Source organism: Pavona decussata, unplaced genomic scaffold (genome assembly GCF_977016875.1).
Source record: "Pavona decussata unplaced genomic scaffold, jaPavDecu1.1 SCAFFOLD_14, whole genome shotgun sequence".
Lineage (NCBI taxonomy): Eukaryota > Metazoa > Cnidaria > Anthozoa > Scleractinia > Agariciidae > Pavona > Pavona decussata.
This window is the reverse complement of record NW_028145437.1, coordinates 713,727-721,351: the sequence shown is the minus strand read 5'-3', so window position 1 is coordinate 721,351 and position 7,625 is coordinate 713,727. Positions and strand designations below refer to the sequence as shown.

General features: G+C 39.0%; 2 pseudogenes; both read right to left on the bottom strand.

The window, feature by feature from the left end:
* Positions 1 to 393: 393 nt before the first annotated feature.
* Positions 394 to 7,625, bottom strand: part of LOC146487577 (uncharacterized) — a 205,385-nt pseudogene continuing 198,153 nt past the window's right edge.
* Positions 5,789 to 6,959, bottom strand: LOC146487589 (uncharacterized; annotated as a pseudogene).

The following is a 7,625-nucleotide window of genomic DNA, read 5'->3' as shown; positions in this document are numbered from 1 at the left end:
TTTAAGAAATAAAAGAAATTTTGCCCTCTATGTTAATGTTATAAACAAGTAATCACATGATTCATCGTAAAATTAAGGGTTACTATCACTTGGGTTTTCAGAAGTTGCAGTCACCAGCAATTTCTGCAACTTCTCAAAACATGCGTGATAGTAATCCTTAACTTTACTCGGACTCATGTGATTACCTATACAAATGCCCCTTTCATACAATAACTATATTTTATAGATTATAGTCTTTTATTCATCGCCAAAAACCTTGGAGATGCGTTTATACAATGCAGAAATATTTACAAAGTCTTTCTTACTACTATTGCTGGAGACAAATGTTACATGCTCTCCTTTTGATGTAAGAGCAGTTCTGTTTCAGACAGAAATAAACATTTCATTGACTTATTAAGAGAAATACTCTTCCAGTGTTGGTGGGTCGAGATAAATAAAGGTGGCCGTTTGGTTGCCATAAAGCCAGGTAAGGGCGTTCTGCAGCAGAGCAGAAACAACATACATTATTTTCTCAATGCTGCTGAGCCCAATTTTTAGATTTTTCTTGAAGTCCAACAACTTAAAATAGTTTATAATATCCCCAAATACCCATTCAACGGAAGACCTTACAGCCCTCATTGCAATATTGTATGCCTTTACTTAATCTGTTATAACTCCAAATCTGAATGGCCCCTGAAGATGTACTTTGACCATCATGGGAAAAGGCGTACTGTTGTTGGTCTTGCAACAGTCCTGGATGAACATGTATTGATGCATTTGTGCTTTCATCCTTCTGAAACTAACAGAGAAGACAAAACAGTCACAATAAATAATGTATGTAATTTACAAAGGAAGACATCTTTTAACCTCCAAATTTATATAACAAAAAGGGGCAATTTAGCTCGCCTACAGGACCATACATGTTTCCAATTAATACATTAGGTAACACCAAGGATTGAAACTTTATAGCATGGAGCCTCTTATGTCCATTGTACAGTATCCGCTGATTCTCTCAGGGTCATGCAATTGGCCTTGCGGTGCCATCGATGAAGCCAAAGCAGTTATCTAAAGGTGAGCCTCTTGAAGTGATGGCCACTGCATATGTCTCAAGGTGATTGGGATCCAAGATCTCAAGATTTTAGTGGGTTAGCAGTTGGCCATGCATTTAATATACGTGGTCGCTCAAAATATCTGTAACCATGCTGATTTATTTAATCAGTACCCTTAACTTCTAATCAGTACCCTTAACTTCAATCAGTACCCTTAACTTCTATGGTTTATCCAATAGTTCTAGGAAGCCTATAGTTAATAAGCCCCCGGCTACTATATAGGCTTCCTAGCCTTTAACACATTTAATATTGTAAATAGTCAAGTATGAATATTGTAATAGTAAGAATATTGTGTGTCGTCTATAATGTATTTATGTTGTATTTTTTTTTGTTAATGGCAAATAAATTGAATTGAATTGAATTGAATTGATTACGGGAATTTGCTTAGCAAATTTCAGAATCATATATCTGTATCTGCAAGGATATGATAACCGCCTCAACAGCAGACATAAGCCCTATATACCACCACAAATTGACCTTTGATCACATCGTATGGTTTCAGGAATTTCCAGAACATCAGCAAGTAAGTGTATATCTCTTTTCTTGAGTCGGAATTCAACAAGACATTCTGACTAGACCATCTCATGTAAGTCAAATTTTGGGTAAGCTTCGTAAGGGAAGTCCAGGTTTCTTGGCTCAAACATGTCGTTGGGAATCAAAAATTCCTCATAAAAAAATAATAAAGCATGAAACAATGAGATCTTAAATACAGCTGTTTAGAAACGGACCAGCTTTTTTAACACTGACATAGGTTAAGGAATTTGCTGCATGTGCACTTGACTCTGAAGTATGTACGTCTATCAAGCAGCGCGTCATGCCCATATTGTTTATTTTGGTTGAAGAAAAGGTTAAAAACCTGTCAAACATTCAGCAAGTTTTATTTCAAAAGAGTTTATAAGATAAGCGGCTATGTAATTGATCGCAGACATGTAAGTGATATCTTTAAGGGTTACCTGTCGCCATCCCACCACCCCATCTCCCACTCCCACATCCCAAGAAGGATATTTAAGCTGAGATAAAGGATGATAAACTTTGAATTATTTTGCTTGTAACACTTTTTGGCTTAAAGGAGTGTTGTTCATAAAATTGCACACAAAATTATTTTTGCCACAGTTTTCTTTAGCTAAACAACAAAACAGAATTATGTTACTAATAGCGGGATCAGTAATGTCTGGTAAGCATTCTTGTCACACAAGGAAGAAAGCCTAGCAAAACAGTTTGGATAGGATTACAGCTGAATGCACCTGAACATGCCCGGGGCAAATTACCATTTTGGAAGGTGTCTCTTGCCTGTTTCCCTTGCCCAAGCCACCTTCCGCGCCTCGTCTCCCATAGGTTGTGCACCAAAATCCAAGCCAGATAGTCCTCGCATGCTTCCCATAAAGCGTTTGCAATGCAGGCTATGAAAACTATTTTGAATGTTGAAATTGCGCCTTCAACCAATTAAGTTGCTTGTGGCTTTTCCTTTTTTATAGTTGAAATTACTTATTTCAACAATATTTTTAGGTTGTTCCTGAAACTTTATACCTTGAGGATGACTTTACCAGAATTGCTAGATTCCCTAGTGACATCACAAGAGCATTTGACGCTACATTCTGGCAGGACAAGCTTACACAATAAGTTATGGGAGAAAGCTCTAATGTGCCCGGTCTGTGCAATGAAACCCTAATTCCTTCACCACAACAGTTTGGCATCGGGCGTTCTACAGCAACAGCAACACAAGTTAAAGCTCATACTAGTGTCAGCAGCAAGTTGTCCACATTTCAGGGCAAAGGAAAAACCAAGGCATTACCGAGCTTTAAAAGAGTGTTCTTTGCGCATTTTCAAGATAAAGAAATTGTTAAGACCCACACAACTCATTTGAGGTGAGCTCCAAAAGAATGCACCGTCAACGATATAGCAAAGTTAGAAAAAGAATATCTGAATATGGACGAGGATTTGGTGATCGTGGACGTCCATGGCTTTGAAATAATGGGCAGTGAGTCAACAAGGCCTAAGCTTTCTTAACAGACAACCCACTTCAGGAGCTGTTTGCTGATTGGGACGCATAGAGATATGTATGTGGTTTCAGTAAATGGCCTTGTAAAAGCCGCTTATATCTAATTAACACACCACTGAAAGTTATATTTTAGCATTAACTTCTTTCGTCATTAAACTTCCCCCTGGTAGATGTCCACACAGCCAAATGTGTTCCCTTACAGTGTCACTAACTAACAAGATCTGATAAGCACTTCGACTCTTTTAGTTGCTTTACATCTTATTGCACATTAAATTTGGGTTATATATTTAGACAGGGACTTGTTGTAAATTTTTTCTTATCTATTTACATGTCTGCTCAAATATATATTAAGAATATAAGGAGAATTTATCTACTGATTACTTCTGGCAGTTAAAGGGTTTAAGTCATAAGGTAATAGGGTGTTAAACACATTTTGATAGCTTATGAGATGCCAGATTAATTTTTTTGGAAAATGTTAAGAACAGGAAATTGTCTCTTTGCCTGTAAACAATCTGATAATAATACTCTTCTTTTTATTCTCAGTGCACAAGTACAGGGAATTCTGTAAATCATGCAATCCATCTTATCCACGAGCCCGGGAAGATTTGTTGTGTGCTTTACTACAAGATCTAGGCCTTGTTTTCTTGCAAAAAAATGTTATTCACCAGCCTAGGTCAGTGCATATTAGGAAAAGCTGTGCCGTTTGTCTTGACCATGGATGGTTGCACATCCATAGGTGTTCTCTAAAATTGCTTAAATTCATGCTGGTTAACTAAAAAATATTTTGTGCATTAATTGCTCAAATCTTTTTGTCAAAACTGAAGTGTTGAAGCTGGGTTTGTCACCAGGTGGGTACATTAAAAACATTGACTCTCGCTAACAAGAAAAAATGACACATATCCTGAATTTTAATCAGCGTCTTGTTTATAACTGTGCTTCTGCATAATTTTTCTTTCACTTCCCCTGAAGAAGATCCGTGATTGCGACCGAAACGTCGGGAACATTTTTATTGTAAATAATTTCAGAACGCTTTTAATCCACCAGTGTAACTTTATTTGTATTTCCAAATAATTTTTAATAAAACTGAAGTGGTAGTGGAGGAGATGAAGGAACTGCAGAAGTTAGGTCTGGTAACTCTCCATAGCAGAGGAGCAGTTCAGAAGGTGTTTTTAAGAGTTCATACATCAAAGCTACCGCTTAACACTACCCTCGTTGACATCAGTGCATAGGAAGCACAGTGTGTAAAGGAGGATCCTGTGCTACCTTGATCAGAAGCTGCATCTTTTGGGCACCGCACAAAGATGGAAAAGACCTGTTGCTTTAACAAAACATCTACTTCTTCATGACTATGTTGTATTAACATGCAAATGTGATATGTTGAGTGAAACATTTCTCTAAGACTAAAACACCCTATGAAAATACTGATCTGTTAAGTTGCAACACTTGGCGATAGGTTCTTTTCAGTATATCGCAACAAGTATGAAGTGAGTTTTGTAATGATGGTATCAGGAAAAAGATCTGAGCAATCAATGCAGATGTAGAGGACATCTCATTACGTCGTTTACATCACGGGAATAGTCTAAGAAAAAGTACTTATCTAGGCACTCAAACTTTACTTTGTCTTTTTAATATCGTTGATTGTAACTTAACCCAACTCACTGAGGTAAATAATAAAAAAATAAATAAAATACAGGAGACTCCTGCTTACTTGAACCATCAACAGAGATTGGAAAAGGTTCAAGTAATTGGGAGCTCAAGTTATCGAGAATTGAGAACAAATGGCAGGAAATAAGGGAAAAACGGTGTTTCCAGTGTATTTCTATTCATACAGTGTACATTGACGACATTTTAACCAAATTTAATTATAGAAAAGTGGAGTGAAATGGAACAATATCTCTAAATTATAAATCAGTACGTCGAAAAGTACGCAGTTTGTGTGCAACATGATGGCAAGGTTATTGGACATTTAATGAGAGGTAAATCAGCCTGTTTTCTTAAAAACAATTTTCTATGAAAAGAACTACTGTACTGTGGTGGTGACTTGCAAGGCAGTTATTCGTGGAGATGGAAAAGCAATGTAAGTGCCATGCACACTGCACTTCAAGGGACAGAAGAGATCTACTGACATTTTGAAGAAGGAGTTAAGCGGCAGCAAAGCCTCATGAAGATACAACACACTGTTGTTAAATGTACCCCAAACCAGCGAAACCTGAACTTGAGTGACACGTTTTGGGAAATGCAAAAAAGACAAAGAATACATGGCTGTTGAGTTAAGAGTATGTTTTATTGCGCACCCCACGGGATTAGCATGAAAACGAGGCCAGTTCCCTTATCAGAGTTTACTTCTTTACTTATTGATTAAAATTATCACAAACGGCTAGTAAACCATTCTAATAATGAAATAAAGCTATGTGAGGCAATGGTGTCAATAAAACGTATCACGTGACTGATCACGTGACTAATATAAGGCCAAGATGTTGTCTAGAAATAAATTAAAATGGTGTCTCCATTGCTTTAGAATCGTAAATGTGAAATTTATAGGTTTCAATGATTGTATTTGTTCAGTTTTAACTATTTTCTATCATTTCATCTAACAAGGATACATTTCTAGGTCACAATTTGGCTATAACCCCAGCTTTCCCTCAGATTTTGAGTTAACATGAAAACAAGGCTGATGAAGTAATATGCGTTTCTCCCTTATTTCTTGGCCAAAGTCAATCGTGACATAATAGAAGTTGAACCACTACTGAATTCAAGTTACACTATTTATTTTCACAGCATCTGGTGTCACATGATTGATCACGTGACATTTATGTGACTATTTACAAAATCACAGTAAAGAATCTGAAATCCTGAGTGATGACACATGCTTCCTCACTACTTTTCTTTTCAAACATTTTTCCACAACGTAGAAATGAAGGTTACAAATGAACACGTAGTGAGCTTAATACCTTTAAACATCTATGAGAAGCTGTATTTGATGGTTATGCTTGCCGAATATCAGCCCGTTCAATCTGAATCACTCTCACTGTCACTCTCACTGCTGTATAATGGTGCACCATGTGGATTCTGGCATCTCTCATCTGCCATACATACACAGGATTCCGTACATGAAAGGCCAGCATTGTTACAAGAACAATTAGTGCGGCATTCAGATTTCTTGCACTGGCGGGTAGTGAGCTCCAGCAGACTTTTCGGTGCCGGCTCTTTTATCATTAGCACTGGTTTCAAGATATCTTCTTCTTTCTCCCATCCATGTCCCTCTGGTGAATTCAGATCTTGCATAGCATCAAGCGAGTGTCTCCAGATATATGTCTGATAGTTTGCACGGTTCATGAGCTGTAGCAGACTGTCGGAGGTTGGCGGTAGCATCTCGTTTTTCTGTTTCTTCAAACAAAAGAGAAGATACCTCAGCTCGTCAGCTCGTAGAGGTCACATACGAATTGCTCGCATTTGGCGGCTGTTGTGACATCCAGTTCTTGTGTCTGTCCAAAGAGAATCAAGCTGTCCTGGTGGGCACGATTGCGTCTTAGCACATCCCAGGCTTTCCTCTTCCCAATGCCGGCAAGGGAGCTTGTGGAATCACAGCCAGTTAGAGCATGGAGGGCGGGAAGAGCATCACACATGGTCGGACCCAATGCTTGTGAGACATTATGTACTGGAATTAGTCGGAGCCGATCTTTCACGCCAGTACGAAACCACAGTTCCTTGCAGCCAAGACGGTCAAAATGAGCTGCACTCAGTACAAGAACATCTGTATTGGGAGAATGAATGACGATCCGTGTTTCTGGAGTGGATGCGTACTTGGCATGAAGAAGTAACCTGGTATCCGCCTCCTCGTGGTCAGACTTGAGATTTGGCATATCACAGCAGTGGCCTCTTGTAATCATCACGCATCTTTCTCCGTCCTTTAAACCTCCTCCAATGACCAGTTTCTTGTTCTCTGGTAACCTTTCTTGTCGAAGCTTGCACAGTGATTTCATTAAGTAGTCACAAAGGTTGACCTTGTTCTGAGGGTTGGAAATGAATTTTCCCCATTGCCTGGGCACTGGAGTCAAAGGACCACCTATCTCTACTTCCAGAGCAGCAGATTCTCCCCTCCTTGATTGCTCTCCGGCTTTAATTGAGGTCTCCATGTACTGGTCAAAGACAATGTGAGATTCAAGACAGTTGGAGTTGTGAAGGCGCTGTGAATATGGTAAAATACTTCAAGGCCAGATCACCAAATGTGCTTGCTCTGCCAGACTTGGTCATCTGCACCATGGCCATTCCATCGAGGATATAGGCGGTCTCTAGTGATGACACAGGGAGGCGAGGGGCGACACTGACCTCTTTCTCAATGATGGATGACAGAACACTCTTCGTGGTTTTCCAAAGGCTTCCATCTTGATATGCATGCATTATGCGCCGTGCATTCAGAGCAATGAGAAGCCTTCCAAAGAGGTCCCTGTCTGCTTTAACAGTGATGAGCTTGTCGTCTGCAGCCTTGACATTCATCCTCTTTGCCATGGAACTGAAGGTCTTCACTTTCAAGCTTG